This window comes from Lissotriton vulgaris, chromosome 4_1, assembly GCF_964263255.1.
Source record: "Lissotriton vulgaris chromosome 4_1, aLisVul1.2, whole genome shotgun sequence".
Taxonomy (NCBI): Eukaryota; Metazoa; Chordata; class Amphibia; order Caudata; family Salamandridae; genus Lissotriton; species Lissotriton vulgaris.
Genome location: NC_141691.1, coordinates 215432768 through 215449876, shown reverse-complemented (window position 1 = coordinate 215449876; position 17109 = coordinate 215432768).

Below are 17109 nucleotides of genomic sequence, written 5' to 3'. Positions count from 1 at the left end.
CCGTAATGTTTGGTTTATGAACGTGCACGGGGGCAGAGAATTTCTCTGTTGATTATGGAATGACCTGGTCACCCATGACATCCTTTTGGTTTTATCTAATGTGTTGGTTTATAAATTATGCCATGTATATAAAAAGTCAACACTTTGATTTTTGCAAATAGACATATAATGTGAATACTTTGTTTATTTCACAATGACACGATAGTATGATGAAATTTAAATGTGATGACAAACATGCATTTCCTAAGTTAAACTTGCACTTTTGCACATTAGGAACTTTTCTATGTTTTTTGCGTGATCACAGGACCTAACTTTGATGTTACCATAGTTACCAGACACCAATCACAGTGAGGCAACTGTGTTTGTCACCAGGTACATATGTTTGTATTTTACATTCAAGTAGGTGAAGTGAGCAAGGCGGAGGCTTCCGCCGAAACGCGTCTTTTCAGCAGCTTTTGAAAATAAACTTCAATCTTTAGCAACTCACGGAGTCGGTGCCGTCCTTTATTGTGAGGAATGTGCTTGGTAACAAATATATATATATATATATATATATATATATATTACCTACTGGCAGTCGCCAGTAGGTATATATAGTTAGGATTTTTTCTCTATGGGATTTTTGAAAATTCTATGTCTATTAACTTTGGCGTTTGTAGACGGAATTGGCTGAAATTTTCAGGAAAATGGAACATTTTGTTTCTGAGCAGCCCCTGACAATTTGGGGGGGTTTCATCAAGGGGGGGCCGAGAAAAAAGGGGGGTCCCAAAACGCGTTTTTCCCATGTTAATTTCCATAGGGCGGTTGGCCTCACTTTTAGCTCGAACTGCTGAATGGATTTGCACGAAACTTGGCAAAATTGTAGGGACTGTTAGCCCGATGTGCCTTTGCTAGGTCTCAATATATGTGCTCCAGTGGATTTTGAGTAATTTAGGTTCAAAAAAATATATATATCTGGGCGGAGCCTAACCACACATCTGATCTGATTGGCTGTCAGCACTTCATCCAAGAAGTGTTGGCAGCCATCTTTGGACCAATATACATGATAGCACCTCATTAAAAAGCATTGTAGTTAATAGAGGGTTTTAGGACTTTAGTTACATTATAAATCATTTGTTGATGGTACCATACTCGTTTTAGGAATTGTGGTGGGTTCTAAGGTGATTTTACCATGTGAAAAAGCCTTCTGCTGTGATATCATGAATATTGTTTGAAAGAAAACTAATATCTCGTGATTTTCCCACAGTGGTTTGGAAGGGGATCAATAAGCTAAACTGAAAGCATATTTTCTGTAAATTCACATTATCTTTCTCAGTCATGTGAAAATGAAGTCTGACATTCTCAGTAAAACATGTACATCCAACAAGGACAGAGACTGTCAGTTGATTCCTTTGTGCTCTACTGCAGCCTCCTAAAGTGTTCTAAAGAACAACTAGAGCGCTAACAGTCCTACGTATTACAAAGGTATAGCACACCTGGAGCCATCGTGATGGCAATAAAGTGGTAACTCTTAAAACATTTAATTTTAAAAGGAACAAAATGAGGGGGTATATTATGCAATAGAAGGTATTATCAGTGCTGCAGAAAGAAAAATGAGGGCACATTTTGAGTGACTTTTCAAATCCTCTTCTATTTCTTTAAAAAATTCTGACATGCAGTCTCCCAAAATGGCCACCAGAGACAAAAGAGCCCAAATGTAGCCCAAATATCACCCAGATGTACCCCAAGTATAGCCCAATGACAGAATGTCCCAGAGTGTTCTAAAGAACAACTAGAGCGCTAACAGTCTTACTTATGACAAAAGTATGGCACACCAGAAGCCATCTTGATTGGAATGAAGTGGTAAGTCTGAAAACACTCAATTTAAAAAGGAACAACATGAGGGGGTTAATTTTGCCATAGAAAGTATGATTAGTGCTTCAGAAAGAAAAATTAGGGATCATTTTGAGTGACTTCTCAAATCCTCTTCTATTTCATTAAAAATTCTGACATGCAGACTGAAACATGCACTTTGAATACCAGCAGCAGACGTCCCTGGTGAGCAGTAGCTTTACTACAGTGATCTAATGTGCAACTAGAGTGCTAACATTCAGAATTTATGGCAAATGTGTGACACATCTGAATGCCTTCTTGATGGAACCAAAGTAAACAAGCATTGAAAATGCAATAGATCTCGCCCTCGTTTAAGTTAAAGCCATTCTGTTTGTAATGAGGTGGCTTTTTAGCTTTGTTTTTATTAGTGTTTTTTCAACTTTCATGTAAATAACATGCATCTGTATGCATATAAGTATATGTATGCATGCATTTATGTTTGTATTTATATAGATATACAGATGATATATGTTTATATATGTATGTATATATATATATATATTCACTGAAAAAACCATAGGTTATAGACCATATATAGTTAGGAATTAGCATTTACAAAACCTTGAAAATTCACTGAAAAAACCATAGGTTATAGACCATATATAGTTAGGAATTCGCATTTACAAAACCTTATTTTACTCGCACAAAACCATTGAAATTCCATATATAGTTAGTTGCACTAACTATATATCGCGCACCCGCAATCCACTGCTGATGATGTCACATATTACATCATTCATGACATGGTCAGTGACATCACTGATGACATCACTGATGACATCTCAAATGACATCACTGATGACATCACTGATGACAACATCCAGTGACTGTATGTTTCTGTAAAGTTAAAATATGTCTTACATATTGAAGAATGAGTGGATGTATAAGTGTCTGGATGAAGGATTTAGTAGGTGCATGACTGACTGTATGAGTGAGTGATTAAATGTGTCTCACTGAGTGCATGGGTTAGTGACTAAACTGTCTTAATTTGTGCATCATTATGTCTGTTGTTCTGTAAACTGTTGCATGTGTTGATAAGTAGCTATATGAGTAACTATATGGGTTATTGATTGGTTGCCCAAGTATTTGTATGGGAGACTGAGTGTGTGTGTGGGTGGCTGGGAGGTGTATGACTCTGTGCATAGATGTGTGAGCAGTTGATTCACTAGATGTATGGTTTCAAAAGTGCATGTGGAAACAGCTGTATGGGCGGTTGACTGTGTGCATGAGTGTATTGGTGAGTGAATGGATATCTCAGTGCTACATGTCAAAGTAAGTACATATGTAAAACACAGTACATGTGAGAGTTGACATATATAAATAACTGTGCATAAGAGCCAGTGAATGTGTGAGTGGCTGTATGGATCATTGTGAACTTGTATCAGGGATAGTATAAGAGAGTAAATATGTGTTAGTATATGTTTGAATAAGTAAAGTTTGTATAACTGTATAGTTGAGGAAATGGAGGTGTGATTGATTCTTTGCATGACTGACTAGGTGTGTGAGTAACTCCATGGATGAGTGACAGTCTGTGAGTGTCTGTTTACACTGATTGTATCTAAGGTTATATTAGAGTCTGAAGAGGTTCATCGTATTATCACATGAATGATATCATCAGTGATGTGATCAGTAATGTCAAATGAGATGTCATCAGTGATGTCATCAGTGATGTCATTTGAGATGTCATCAGTGATGTCATCAGTGATGTCATCAGTGATGTCACTGACCATGTCATGAATGATGTAATATGTGACATCATCAGCAGTGGATTGCGGGTGCGCGCTATATAGTTAGTGCAACTAACTATATATGGAATTTCAATGGTTTTGTGCGAGTAAAATAAGGTTTTGTAAATGCGAATTCCTAACTATATATGGTCTATAACCTATGGTTTTTTCAGTGAATATATATATATATATATATATATATATATATATATATATATATATATATATATATATATATATATATATATATATCAAAAGAAATCAATATAATGAATTATATTGAGTGTAAATATCAATATTTAATAAAATGTATTGTTACTTTTCATAAAATTCAAAATTGGTTAATAAACAGTTATAATAATTAATATGTACAATCTTCAGATTTTCTTTCACATTAATGTGTATATTTTTTATAAACTACAAGCTATTTTAAATAGTTTCATTTAATGTACCATTATTTCCGATGTTTTTTCTTTTTTAAGTCTGAACCACCATTACTTTCTATGGAAGTGTGTTGAGATACCAGAGTTTGGCCATCTGTAGTGCTGGACTTACTGCAAAAGTACAGTTTGTAAATACTGAAAAGTGGTAAAATTACTTAAAAGTGTAAACGGACTGAAAACTGAATTTAGTGAATTAGATCTACCATTTCCAATGCATTTCACAGACTTTCCTGCTTCTGCATTCCAAGCCTCTATCACCACTAGCATTGCTACTGTGTCAATGAGGACCATAATAATTTACAATAGAAAAAGAAGGATAAACATCTGCATTTCAGGACTCACCGCTTGTTTACCTCTTTGGCAGATTTTCAACAGTTTTGTTCTCTTATGTTTGAATATATTAATTATAATGGTAAACCTATGGTTTATCTGCATCCTTTGCAGGAACACTGTCATCATGAAATAGTTTTCTACTTGGCAGTAGAGCTGCTTTCGAGTTCAGAGAAGTGCTGGCCTCTGGAGGTTCACAAGTTTCTTCCACCAGTTGCATGACCTCTTTTCCAGTGCTGTGCTTACTCTCATATGATTATTGTAATCAGCTAATTAGACCATCCAAAGGTTTTTATTGAGAATTGGCGGAAGCTAATATGTTGGCTGTTTATTCATCATTCATTTTGTGGAGTTTTTTCTGTTGCCCACCATCACAGCTGCTTCCTATAGTGTACCTTTGCTTGAGTCTCATATGCCACAATGTATGGGTCGTGTGTGACTCCTCATTTGAACTTGATGGTTTCTGCCCCTCAAGCTTCAGTTGCTTTTGCATACATTCAGGTTCCCCTACCGATGTGTGTCCTTTGATAAAAAGTAAAGACATCATGGAAAACTGTCTTATTGATCACATAAGAAACATGATAACACTCTCATTTCAAGAAGGCATCGTTCCAGAGGCTTGGAAAACAGCACAAGTCATCCCTCTCAAAAGAAAACCAATATCCCCATCACTCAATTCCAAAACCTCAGGCCCATCTCCCTCCTGCCACAATGTGCAAAGATTATAGAGAAAATAGTCAATAAACAACTCATGGCTTTTATAGAAAAAGAAAATGTACTCCACCCCACACAGTAGGGTTTTAGACCTGGCTATTCCACGGAATCAGCCGTACTATACTCTACGGAATGCATCCGCATGATGGTAGATGAGGGAGAAACAGCAGCGTTGGTCATGCTAGACCTAAGCGCAGCTTTCGATACTGTGCTCCATGCCACGCTGCTGTCCCGACTCTCAGATATAGGAGTAAAAGACCATGCTCTGGCTTGGTTTAAGTCTTTTCTCACCAAAAGATCATTCCAGCTGCACTGCCCACCCTTTAAATCATCTTCTCGTGACGTGAGCTATGGGGTTCCACAAGGCTCCTGCCTGAGCCCCACCTTATTCAACATCTATATGGAGCCCCTGGCTCGCGTCATAGAGAACTTTGGGGTGGGCATTGTCAGCTACGCCGACGACACCCAGCTCATGTTCAAGCTTACCCCTGACAGCGAGAAATCCGCCACTAATTTCTCGGGCTGCATGACTGCGGTAGCCACTTGGATGGATGACAATTGCCTCCGATTAAATGGAAACAAAACAGAGGTGCTGGTGGTAGGGAAAGACACCTCAATATGGTCCCAGGCATGGTGGCCTATGGCTCTGGGTGACTTCCCCCGCCCTGTAAATAAGGTAAAAAATTTAGGAGTTATGATTGACTCAGATCTTTCGGGAAAATCCCAAGTCAGTAAAATAACAGGCAAGTGCTTCGGCACGTTAAAAATCTTGCGTAAAATCATTGATCTCATCCCCTCTGATGCCAGAAAAACAATCGTTCACGCGCTCATAACCCCCCATCTGGACTACGGAAACGTTCTCCTATTAGGCCTGAACCAAAAACAATTACACCAGTTACAATGCATACAGAATGCATCCGCACGCATGGTACTGGGTCTTCCCAGAAGAACATCCTCCAAAGCGGCCCTGTCCAAACTGCACTGGCTCCCGGTTAGGGAAAGAATCAAATTTAAAAGCCTCTGCTACGCCCATAAAATTGCCCACAATAAAGGACCCATCTATCTTAGAAACCTACTAACCATCCATCGTCCCATCAGAGACTTAAGATCTTCTGGAAGGACGCAATTCAAAATCCCACGCATTCTTAAAGCAAAAATGGGGGGCAGATCCTTTCGCTACCTGGGAGTAAAACCCTGGAATGCCCTCCCGGATCATCTGCGAATGGAACCCTCAGAAACGCTGTTCAGAGCGAAACTAAAAACCCACCTCTTCCCGTAATAAATATATTATGCTCCCCCCACCTCCCCTCTCCTCTGACAGTTTTTTGTTAGCAGTAAGCGCGGGGATACACAGTTTGTGCAGCCATGCGCTTTACAAATGTCTTATTATTATTATTATTATTATTATTATTATTATTATTATTATTATTTTGAGGTAACAACAACAATTTTAGCGATGCCTTGATCAATGTTACCTAATCTGATGCCTCATACACATGCTGCATTTTCTATTATAAGCTTGGTAATCTGCTGCTTTTTTTTCATGATTTCCATCACATGCTTCTCACCATCCCCTCCGATCATCCAATCAATGTTTGATATTTTGGATTTGGCGGTTCCAGGCTGTTCAATTAAACAAAACTGACCTTAAAAAGAGGATGGTGCTCAGCAGGTGCTGTTATTCACCGTGGAGCCATCTTTTTGAATATGGCTTTTGCACCTGATTTATTATTGACTTGCTGCGAAATCGAACTATATATAAGATGAATGCCTTGCTTGACCGATTATCATTATGCACGGTAACTTATGATTCATACTTTCCTAGAGACCTTCTTATCATTCTAGAGGCGTCATGTATTTTGTTTTATGTGTATTTTAGAGACCTCCTACCGCAAGTATTTGCTTTTTTGATTAGGCCACATCATCCGGTATTCATTGGCAATTGGAGAAGAATTTATTTTCATTATTGTGCAAAATTGTGCATTACTTTTATCGCATATTTTGATAGTATGCTTTCATATCATATTTTTATGAATTCATCCAAATAAATGGTGTTTAGGAGAAAGCATAAGAGCTTTCGGCTTTAACATGACTGTGCAAGCAAATTCTCATGTTATTTCTCTCACCTTGTCATGGTTTTTTTAATCAAAGTAAGCAGCTTTGAAAGATTATAATAGCTATTCACGACATACCTGAGAGAGATCAAGCTATATTGACATTCTAGACAGCAAAGCAGCGCTGCTACTTACTGAGCGCTTCAAGGCCACTTGGACTGTTTATCGGAACATCTCTTCCCATGAAGATATAACTTACTCTAGTCTTTCAGAATAACCTACGGACTGGAAAAAACTAATTGATGCACAAAAGTGTGTTGACTACTTAAACCCTCGTTATAACAATGCCTTTGGTGCATAAACACTAGGGGCATCATTTATGAGGAATTAGCACAGGGCAGCGCTGGAAGTCTTCTTGCAGAGGTGCCCCCAAGCCAACATGCAAGGGCAGCAATGCACAAGTTTTATGACATACAGAGCAATCCTGCCCTTTTCCCCTGCACCGGCACACAATTTGCTGCCTAGCGCTAACGTAGGCAGCCTTGCACCATGGTGCAAGGGTGCCTCATTCATAGGGAGGATTGTTTTTGTGTGGAAATGGGCAATGTGTGCTGAATCCATTCATGTGTTCAGAATTGGTAAATTGACCCATACCTGTGCTTGCTGAATGGCTCCTTAAGATCTACTGGGTTGTTTTTACAGAATGCTTTTTAAAACTTACCAATCCAATATATTACACGTCCCGAGTACATAAACTATGGTGAACAAGACTTTGTTTATATTATAACGGATGAATTGCATCCACAAAAACCAAAAACATATACTTAGCTGAGCCACATAAACTGGTTGTTTATTTGTAGCACAATCAAACATAAATATGAGTTGTATGAGTTGTATTCAAAAGGTGTGTTTCAGATTTCAACACATTTACACATATGTGCAATCTCATAACTATTGATGTCTGTAAAGGATATTATTAGACCTGGCATCTTTGGCGTGGTTTCCCCTGTCTTTTTGCCTCTACCTCCAGTATTTTTGACCCTGTGCCGGATTTCGTTTTTGCTGGTTTAGATGCGTTGGGCACTTTGCCACTGCTGATCAGTGTCAACGTGCAAGTGCTCCCTGTGAAAATTGTGATTGTAATTAATTATCCATGATTGGCATATTTGTCTCACTTAGAATTCCCTAGTAAAGTGCACTGAGCATGCCAGGGCTGGTGATCCAAATGCTACTATTGGGAACAGAGGTGGAGTGCAATTGAAAGGGAAGCTTTTGCTGTGGTCTGGGCTCTGAAGAAGCTGAGGCCCTACTTGTTTGGAACTCACTTCCTGGTTCAGACATACAACAGGCCCCTCAGATGGTTAATGCAGATGAGGGAAGGGGAACCCAAAACGGTTGAGGTGGTCCATCTCCCTACAGGGAATGGAGTTCACGGTGGAACACCGCCCTGGTACAGAACACGGCAAGGCAGATGGTCTGTCCAGATTCTTTTGCCTTAGTGAAGAGAACTCCCAAGAGGGTGGGCAGTTCTCCCCACTTTCAGCTGGAGGGGACACATTTTAGTTCTGGCATCTTTGGTGTGATTTCCCCTGCCTTTTTGCCTCTACCTCCTGTATTTTTGATGCTGTGTCGGATTTGGTTTTTGCTGGTCTAGATGCTTTGGGCACTTTGCCACTGCTGATCAGTGTCAACATGCAAGTGCTCCCTGTGTAAATTGTGATTGTATTTGGTTATCCATGATTGGCATATTTGTCTCACCAAGAAGTCCCCAGTAAAGTGCACTGAGTGTGCCAGGGCTGGTGATCCAAATGCTACTAGTGGGCCTGCAGCACTGATTGTGCCACCCACATGAGTAGCCCTAAAATGATGTCTCAGGCCTGCCACTGAGGTGCCTTTGTGCAGTCTGTGAACTGCCATGTCCGCCTGGTCAGTGTCCCCACTGACCAGGCCTAACCCTTCCCTTTCTGTACACATTGGTCACCCCTATGGAAGGCCCAAGGTACCCCCTTGGGCTGGGTGCAGTGTATGTGAAAGGTAGAGCAGCTCTCCGCTTTTCTCGAAGACAACAAATCCCTCGACTCCTCGCTGGTTGTTGACAGCTTTCTCGATTACTTTGGCCGGGAATGGAAGGAGCGAAATGGGGCGGTAATTTTTGAGTTCGGTGGGGTTTTTTCAGAAGGTCGGTGAGTTCAGCGTGTTTCCAGTTTTCCGGGAAGGTGGCGGAGTTGAAGGAGCAGTTGATGACGTCTCGGAGGTGCGGTGCTATGACGGAGTCTGCTTTGTTGAAGATGTGGTGAGGGCATGGGTCAGTTGGGGATCCTGAGTGGATGGAGTTCATCAGGCGGATGGTGTCCTCAGTGGAGATTGGGTTCCAGTCGTTAAGGGTGTTCACGGGGGGAGAATGTTCAGCATCTGGTTGGGTGGGTTGGTCTCCGGGTTAGTTGTCGAAGCTGTTGTGGATGTCTGCAATCTTGTTGTGGAAGAATGAGGCTAGGGAGTCGCAGAGGGCTTGAGAGGGTGTGATGTCGTTGGAGTTGGCCGAGGGATTGGAAAATTCCTTGACGATGTTGAAAAGTTCCTTGCTGTTGTGGGCGTTGTTGTCAAGTCGATCCTTGAATGCTGTTTTCTTGGCCTTTCGGATTAGTTGGTGGTGAGTGCGGGTGGCGTTTTTGAAGGCGTCCTTGGTGCTAGTGGTTGGGTCTTTTTTCCAGGCCTTTTTAAGGGAGCGGCAGAGTTTCTTGGACTTCTTAAGATCATCGTTGAACCATGAGGCCTTCTTGTTGCCAGGTTTGCTTTGACGTATTTTCAGTGGTGCTAAGGTGTCGGCGGTGTTGGATAACCATAGGGTGAGGTTGGCGGCGGCTTGGTCTGGGTTAGAAGAGTGGGCTGGGGTGTTTAGAAGGAGCGATGAGGAGATCTGGTCGGTGGTGATTTTGTTCCAGTTTCTTTGCAGAGTTGGTTGGAGGTGGTTGGTGGGTTTTGGCTTGTTGTAGGTGAAGTGAACGCAGCTGTGGTCAGTCCAGAGGAGATCCGTAGTGTGGCTGAAGGAGACATGATTGCTGGAGGTGAAGATGGGGTCGAGTGTGTGACCAGCGATGTGGGTGGGGGAAGTGACCAGTTGTTTAAGTCCGAGGTTGGCGAGGTTGTCCAAGAGGGTGGTGGTGTTGCGGTCAAATACCTTTATTCTTCTAAACTGTTGAGGAGTCAGTTTGTGGTGTTTTCACTGTGTTACTGTGAGTGTTGGTACAAATACTTTACACATTGCCTTTGATAAACCTGACTGCTCGTGCAAAGCTACCAACGGGTGAGCAGGGGTTTCCTAAAGAGTGTATCCTTCTTACCCTGACTAGAATCAAGGGTCCCTATTTGGACAGTGGTACCTACCTCTGCCAACTAGAGGCCCCCAGTCCTAACATTGTTGGTCAGCGGTGAGATTTTGAACTTGTATTTTTACTTGACCCACAGTGAATAGTGTACATCACTAGTGAGTGCAGACCGCTATGCCACTGCATACTACGGTTGAGTTGTTATTGGTTCTATTTTTTGTTAACGCTTAAAAGCATCATACCTGTGAATGTACAGGCACCCAGTGTGGCGGCAGAATTGGAGTCTGTCATTGAGGATTTGTATTCATTCAAAGTTGAGGAGTTTGAGCAATTCTGCAAAAAGTTTGAGTGCCCCATAAAAAGCAGCTTCAGGAAGGATGAGCTGCAGAGAATCTTGAAGGCCTGGTGAGAGGCCCAAGAAGGAAATGATGCAAGTGGAAGGGAGGGGTTTCCACCCCATGAATCACCAGTAGGCAATCCAGGCTCAAGACCTGGCAGCAACCGTTTCAGAAGGGGTCTTACCCCATAAGAGTTAGAAGAGAATCAAAGAGTAAGTGACTATGACTTGGAAGTCATGAGGATAAAGATGAAGCAATTAGAAATGGAGAAAGAGAGAGTAAGGGTGGCGGAGGAGAGCAAGAATGCCCACGCCCTGGAGGAGAATAAATTGCTTTTGGCTCATGAGTTGAGCATGAGGGAACTGGATATCAAGGCCAAGCAGGTGGATTCCAGTTCAAATAATGGCAGTGCACAGCCAGTGTCAGCGGGTAAAGTATATATTGCCAAGGATTTGGTACAGAATTATAGTAGAGGTGAGGATATCTATGCCTGGTTTACTTCTTATGAAATTGCATTGAGAATAAATGGTGTGCCTGAACAGCATTGGGGGGGGGGCTTGTGGAAACATTTTGAACTTTCTGGGAGGAGTGCTCTAGAGCACTCAGAGTTAGCAGGTACCATAACCTACCCCAATATGAAGGAGGTCCTATGTCTCAGGTATTGACTTACTCCAGAGCAGTACAGACTGCAGTTTCCAAACTCTAAGAAGAAAGAGTCTGAGACTTGGATGGGGTGTGTGGATTTGTACTCGTGTGCACTGGGAGGTTGGATGAAGGGCAGCAAAGTAACTGATTATAAGGGGTTGTTGCATTTAATTAGTTGGGAGTACTTGAGTAGTCTTTGTGTTCCAGAGCTGTGCCAGCATCTTTTAGACAGCAAGCTGACAGACCCCATTGAGCTTGCTACTGAAATGAGGTGGGACATGTTGTCAATAGGTACCCTAAGAAACAGCCAGCACCCACTGGTGCTCCAGCCCCAGGGTTAGCAAGTGTAGCTTCGGGAGGGGAGTTAATTTCCAGTGGGGAGGAGGGATTAGCAGTCATGACCCTTTTCTCTCTAGGAGACCAAGAGATGGTCCAGGATACCTATCTGCCACCTAACACTAAGACATACGGGCATTAGGTGAAAATCAATGGGAGGGAGGTAGAGGCTCTGAGAGACACAGAAGCCAGTGTGACATCCGTGAGGTGTCAGTGGGTGTCTGAAGAGCAGGTCTTTTCCTATGTACTCCGCCCAGTAGTTGCAGCTGACAGCTCAGTGTGCCTCTGCAATGTGGTGCGTGTTCCCTTCGAGTGGAGGGGGGACTCTGGTCTCTTGGAGGTCTTTGTAAGTCAAGTTTTGCCTGTAGACTGTCTGCTAGGTAATGACCTGGAGAGTTCTCCATGGAAGGAGGCGGAGCACCAGGCTCATCTGAAGATGTTGGGTTTGCCTGCATGGATCTGCATGACCACGGGGCTGTGGCAGCCAGTAAGGGTGATTCAGCAGAACTGGAGCCTGAAACAGTGGCCCAGGAAACTGCCAGGAGAGGAAGAGGTAGGAGGCACGGGAAACCCGCCCCAGCTGTTCCCACGGCCCAGGAAGGAACAGAACCTAAGGGGGATGCCCCGGAGCCTACCGGGGAATAGGTGGCCAAACTAGGGGACCTACCTGAGCTGACCCATTGGCAACAAGAAGGTGGCCCCCTCTTGGAGGAATTCTGCAAGGCACAGAAGGAATGCCCTACCCTCGTTGGTGTGCAGCAACAGGCTGCAGACCAGGAAGCAGGTGGAGAGTCCAAGGATCATCTCATTTGCTGGAAGGATGAGTTGCTATATACTGAGCCTAAGTTAGTTGAGCCTGGTGCAGCCAGTGTGTTGGTGGTACCCGAGCGCTTCAGGAACTTCCTAATGGGTCTGGCTCATGACGTGCCTCTCGCCAGACATCTGGGGCAAGACAAGACCTTCCAAAGGCTTGTCACCCATGTCTTCTGGCCCCAGATGAAGAAGCACGTTGGGACATTCTGTAGATCTTGCCAGACATGTCAGGCGAGTGGCAAGAGCGGAGGGAAGTGCAAGGCACCCCTCCAACCCTTTCCTGTGGTGAGCACCCCTTTTGAGCAGGTGGGCATCGACATTGTGGGGCCATCAGACCCCAAAACAGCCTTAGGCAACAGGTTCATCCTGGTTTTGGTGGACCTTGCCACCCGGTACCTGGAAGCTGTCCTTCTCAGGACAATCACAGCCATGGTGTTGGGTTCCCCAGGGAGGTGGTCACTGACCGGGGTCCAACTTTATCTCTAGGTACGTGAAGTCTCTGTGGGAGGAGCGTGGGGTAACTTACAAGTTCACCACTTCTTACCACCTTCAAGGAAATGGGTTGGTTGAAAGGTTCCACCGCACCCCGAAAGGTATGGTTATGGCCCTAGCGGAGCCCATGAGACGGAAGTGGGACGTCTTTCTACCATGCCTGTTTTTTGCCTACAGGGAGGTGCCTCAGAAGTCCTTAGAGTTCAGTCCCTTTGAACTTCTGTATGGCCACCCTGTTAAAGGACCTCTCACACTGGTGAAGGAGGGGTGGGAGACCCCCCAGGATGTGTTCAGCTATGTGCTGGCCTTCCACAACCTGACTCAACGCTTCAGGAAGCTCACACTGGATAACCTAGAAGCTAGCCAGGAAGAAATGAAAAGATGGTACGACCAGGATAGCACTCTGGTCAAATTTCAACCTGGGCAGAAAGTGTGGGTGATGGCGCCAGTGGAGCCTTGTGCGCTCCAGGACAAGTGGACTGGGTCATAAGAGGTGGTGGAGCACATGAGCGAAGTAACCTACCTGGGTAACTTGAAGACTCCCAGACAGGCCCTGAGACTCTTGCATGTTAACCGCCTCAACCCCCACTTTGAGAGGTCTGAAGTGACAATGCGCCTGGCTACAGTTGCTGGAAAGGAAGAGGAAAGTGACCCTCTTCCTTACCTCCTGGCAGCCAAGGAGCAAGACGGGTCAGTGGATGGTGTGGTCCTCTCTCCCATCCTGACCCCAGAGCGGCAGAGGGATTATCGCCAAGTGTTGGGTCAGTTTGCCTCCCTGTTCTCCCTGACACCAGGTGTCACCAATAGGTGCGTCCATGATGTGGACACTGGAGATAGTTTACATGAGAAACAGAAATTTTAGAGGGTAGCTGACAAGGTCAGGGCCAGCATCAAGGAAGAGGTTTCCAAGATGTTGGCGCTAGGGGTAATTGAGCCCTCCAGTAGCCCCTGGGCTAGCCTAGTGGTCTTAGTGCCAAAAGCTGCTGCGCCCGGTGCCACTCCAGAACTCCGGTTTTGTGTGGACTACCATGGGCTCAATGCCAACACTAAGACTGACGCACAACCCATCCCCAGAGCTGATGAGCTTGTGGATCGGTTGGGACCTGCCCAGTACCTCAGTACATTTGATTTAACTTCTGGGTACTGGCAGATTACCTTAACTGAGGGGGCCAAAGAGAGGTCTGCATTCTCAACGCCAGAGGGGCACTTCCAGTTCCGAGTCATGCCCTTTGGGTTGAAGAATGCCCCTGCCACAGTCCAGAGACTGGTCAACCAGGTACTGACCGGGCTCGAGGATTTCAGCGCCGCCTACCTGGATGACATTGCTGTGTTCAGCTCCACGTGGGAGGAGCACTTGCAACACCACTGTGAAATGTTGAAGGCTCTGCAAAGGGCAGGCCTCACCATCAAGGCCAGCAGGTGCCAGATAGGGCAGGGATTGGTGGTGTATTTGGGACACCAGGTGGGGAGCGGCCAGGTGGCGCCCCTACAGGCAAAGATTGATACCATTCTGGCTTGGGAGCCCCCAAACCCAGACAGAGGTGAGAGCCTTTTTAGGCCTCACTGGGTATTACCGAAGGTTTGTCAAGGGATATGGCACCCTTGTTGCCCCCTGACAGAGCCGACTTCAAGGAAGCAGCCCAGGAGAGTGAATGGGACTGAAGCCTGTCAAACTGCTTTTGATGCCCTGTAAACTGACAAGTGTACAGCACCGGTGCTCAAGACACTTGATTTCTCCAGTGAGTTTGAAGTGCAGACAGACCCAGGGAGCAGAGGTGGAGTGCAATTGAAAGGGAAGCTATTGCTGTGGTCTGGGCTCTGAAGAAGCTGAGGCCCTACTTGTTTGGAACTCACTTCCGGGTTCAGACAGACAACAGGCCCCTCAGATGGTTAATGCAGATGAGGGGTGAGAACCCAAAACTGTTGAGGCGGTCAGTTTCCCCACAGGGAATGGACTTTATGGGGGAACACCGCCCTGGTACAGAACACGCCAACGCTGATGGTCTGTCCAGATTCTTCCGCCTTAGTGAGGAGAACTCCCAAGAGGGTGGGCAGTTCTCCCCACTTTCAGCTGGAGGAGACACGTGTTAGACCTGGCATCTTTGGTGTGGTTTACCCTGTCTTTTTGCCTCTACCTCCTGTATTTTTGACGCTATGACGGATTTCGTTTTTGGTGGTTTAGATGCTTTGGGCACTTTGTCACTGCTGATCAATGTTAACGTGCAAGTGCTCCCTGTGTAAATTGTGATTGTAATTGTTAATCCATGATTGGCATATTTGTCTCACCAAGAAGTCCCTAGTAAAGTGCACTGAGTTAGCCAGGGCTGGTGATCCAAATGCTACTAGTGGGCCTGCAGCACTGATTGTGCCACCCACATGACTAGAACTAATATGGTGTCTCGGGCCTGCCACTGCAGTGCATGTGTGCAGTCTGTGAACTGCCATGTCCGCCTGGACAGTTTCCCCACTGACCAGGTCTAACCCTTCCCTTTCTGTACACATTGTTAACCCCTATGGAAGGCCCAAGGTACCCCCTTGGGCCGGGTGCAGTGTATGTGAAAGGTAGAGCATGCTAGTGCAGGTCACATCCTCTGATAGTTAGTTACAGCCATTTTCGTTTTTCACTATTGTAAGGCTATCTTGCCCATAGGCTATCATGTGGAATGCTGGCTACAGTGGTTAACTGCATATCTTCCCATAGGAGCAAGATAGGACATAAAAGTCTGGTATCCCTGAACCCAGAATTTAATAACACATCTTTTCGGAAAGGTGGTTTTTAAATCCTGTGTTTGAGAACAGCACATTTAAAAAGTGGCAGTTCTCTTGTCTGACCTTTCTGTGTGTCTTGGCTTGTTTGTTAATTGACTGTCTGGTTTGTGAGTGGCAGGGGCTGGGTGGCTCCCAGAGGCTGAGTGGGCCATCCCTGGGCTGAATAGCTGCATCTGCATCTAGAGCGGTGGGAGGAGATAGCACCTAGGCTTGAATAGGGCTGTGCCTGCCTTCAACAATGCTGGCTCCACCTCCTGCTGGGTGGCTGGCCACCCTGCCCCTCTCTCTGAAAGGAAAGGAGAGGCCAGGAAAACAAAGTGCTCAAGGAACACCCAGAACTGGTTCAGACCGGGCTCAGAGCCCACCTGCAGAAAGGTACAAAGACTTTTAGGGGTATAAGTACAGGACCCCAGACTACAGAAAATTAGATCATCCTAGAAGCAAGAAGGAACCTTTGCCAAGGAGAAAGCTGGAAGACTAAAGAAGGAAGACTGTCCTACTGTGTGCATGTAGACTGACCTGCAGTTGCTTTGCTGCCAAAGAGAGGGGAAGGACTTTGCTTTGTGCTGTGTCCCCTTGCTTGAAGGAATCTCCAAGGGCCTGAGAAGAGCTGGCTCTTGTGTAGTTTAGATTAAAATACCTTTATTTTTCTAAACTGTTGTGGAGTCAGTTTGAGGTGTTTTCACTCTGTTACTGTGAGTGTTGGTACAAATACTTTACACATTATCTTTGATAAGCCTGACTGCTCGTGCCAAGCTACCAAGGGGGTGAGCAGGCGTTATCTAAAGAGTGTATCCTTCTTACCCTGACTAGAGGCAAGGGTCCCTATTTGGACAGTGGTACCTACCTCTGTCAACTAGGAACCCCCAGCTCTAACAGATATGACTTCCATTTTAGTCTTTTACATTTGAAAACACAGTTTTTTAATCTATTCTAAGATGGTAGTGGCATTATGTACAGGTTGATGGGGACGTGTTGGCTCTCGATGGCATATGCCTCAGACAAGAAGCTTGACCTGTTATAATGATGTCATGATTCTTTGACAGAACAGCCGTCCTTCCCATGGATGACAAGACCAAAATGGAGTGCCCTGTCCTGGCTAAACATGGCGACTGACTGAAGTGATCACTCTGCATAATGCACACATACACTTCAAATATGTCCCCAGTGTAGGAGATTTTGTTTATTTTTGCAATGCTCACACACTGCGAATATTAATACTTATGTATTTCTAAAATACAATCTTTGCA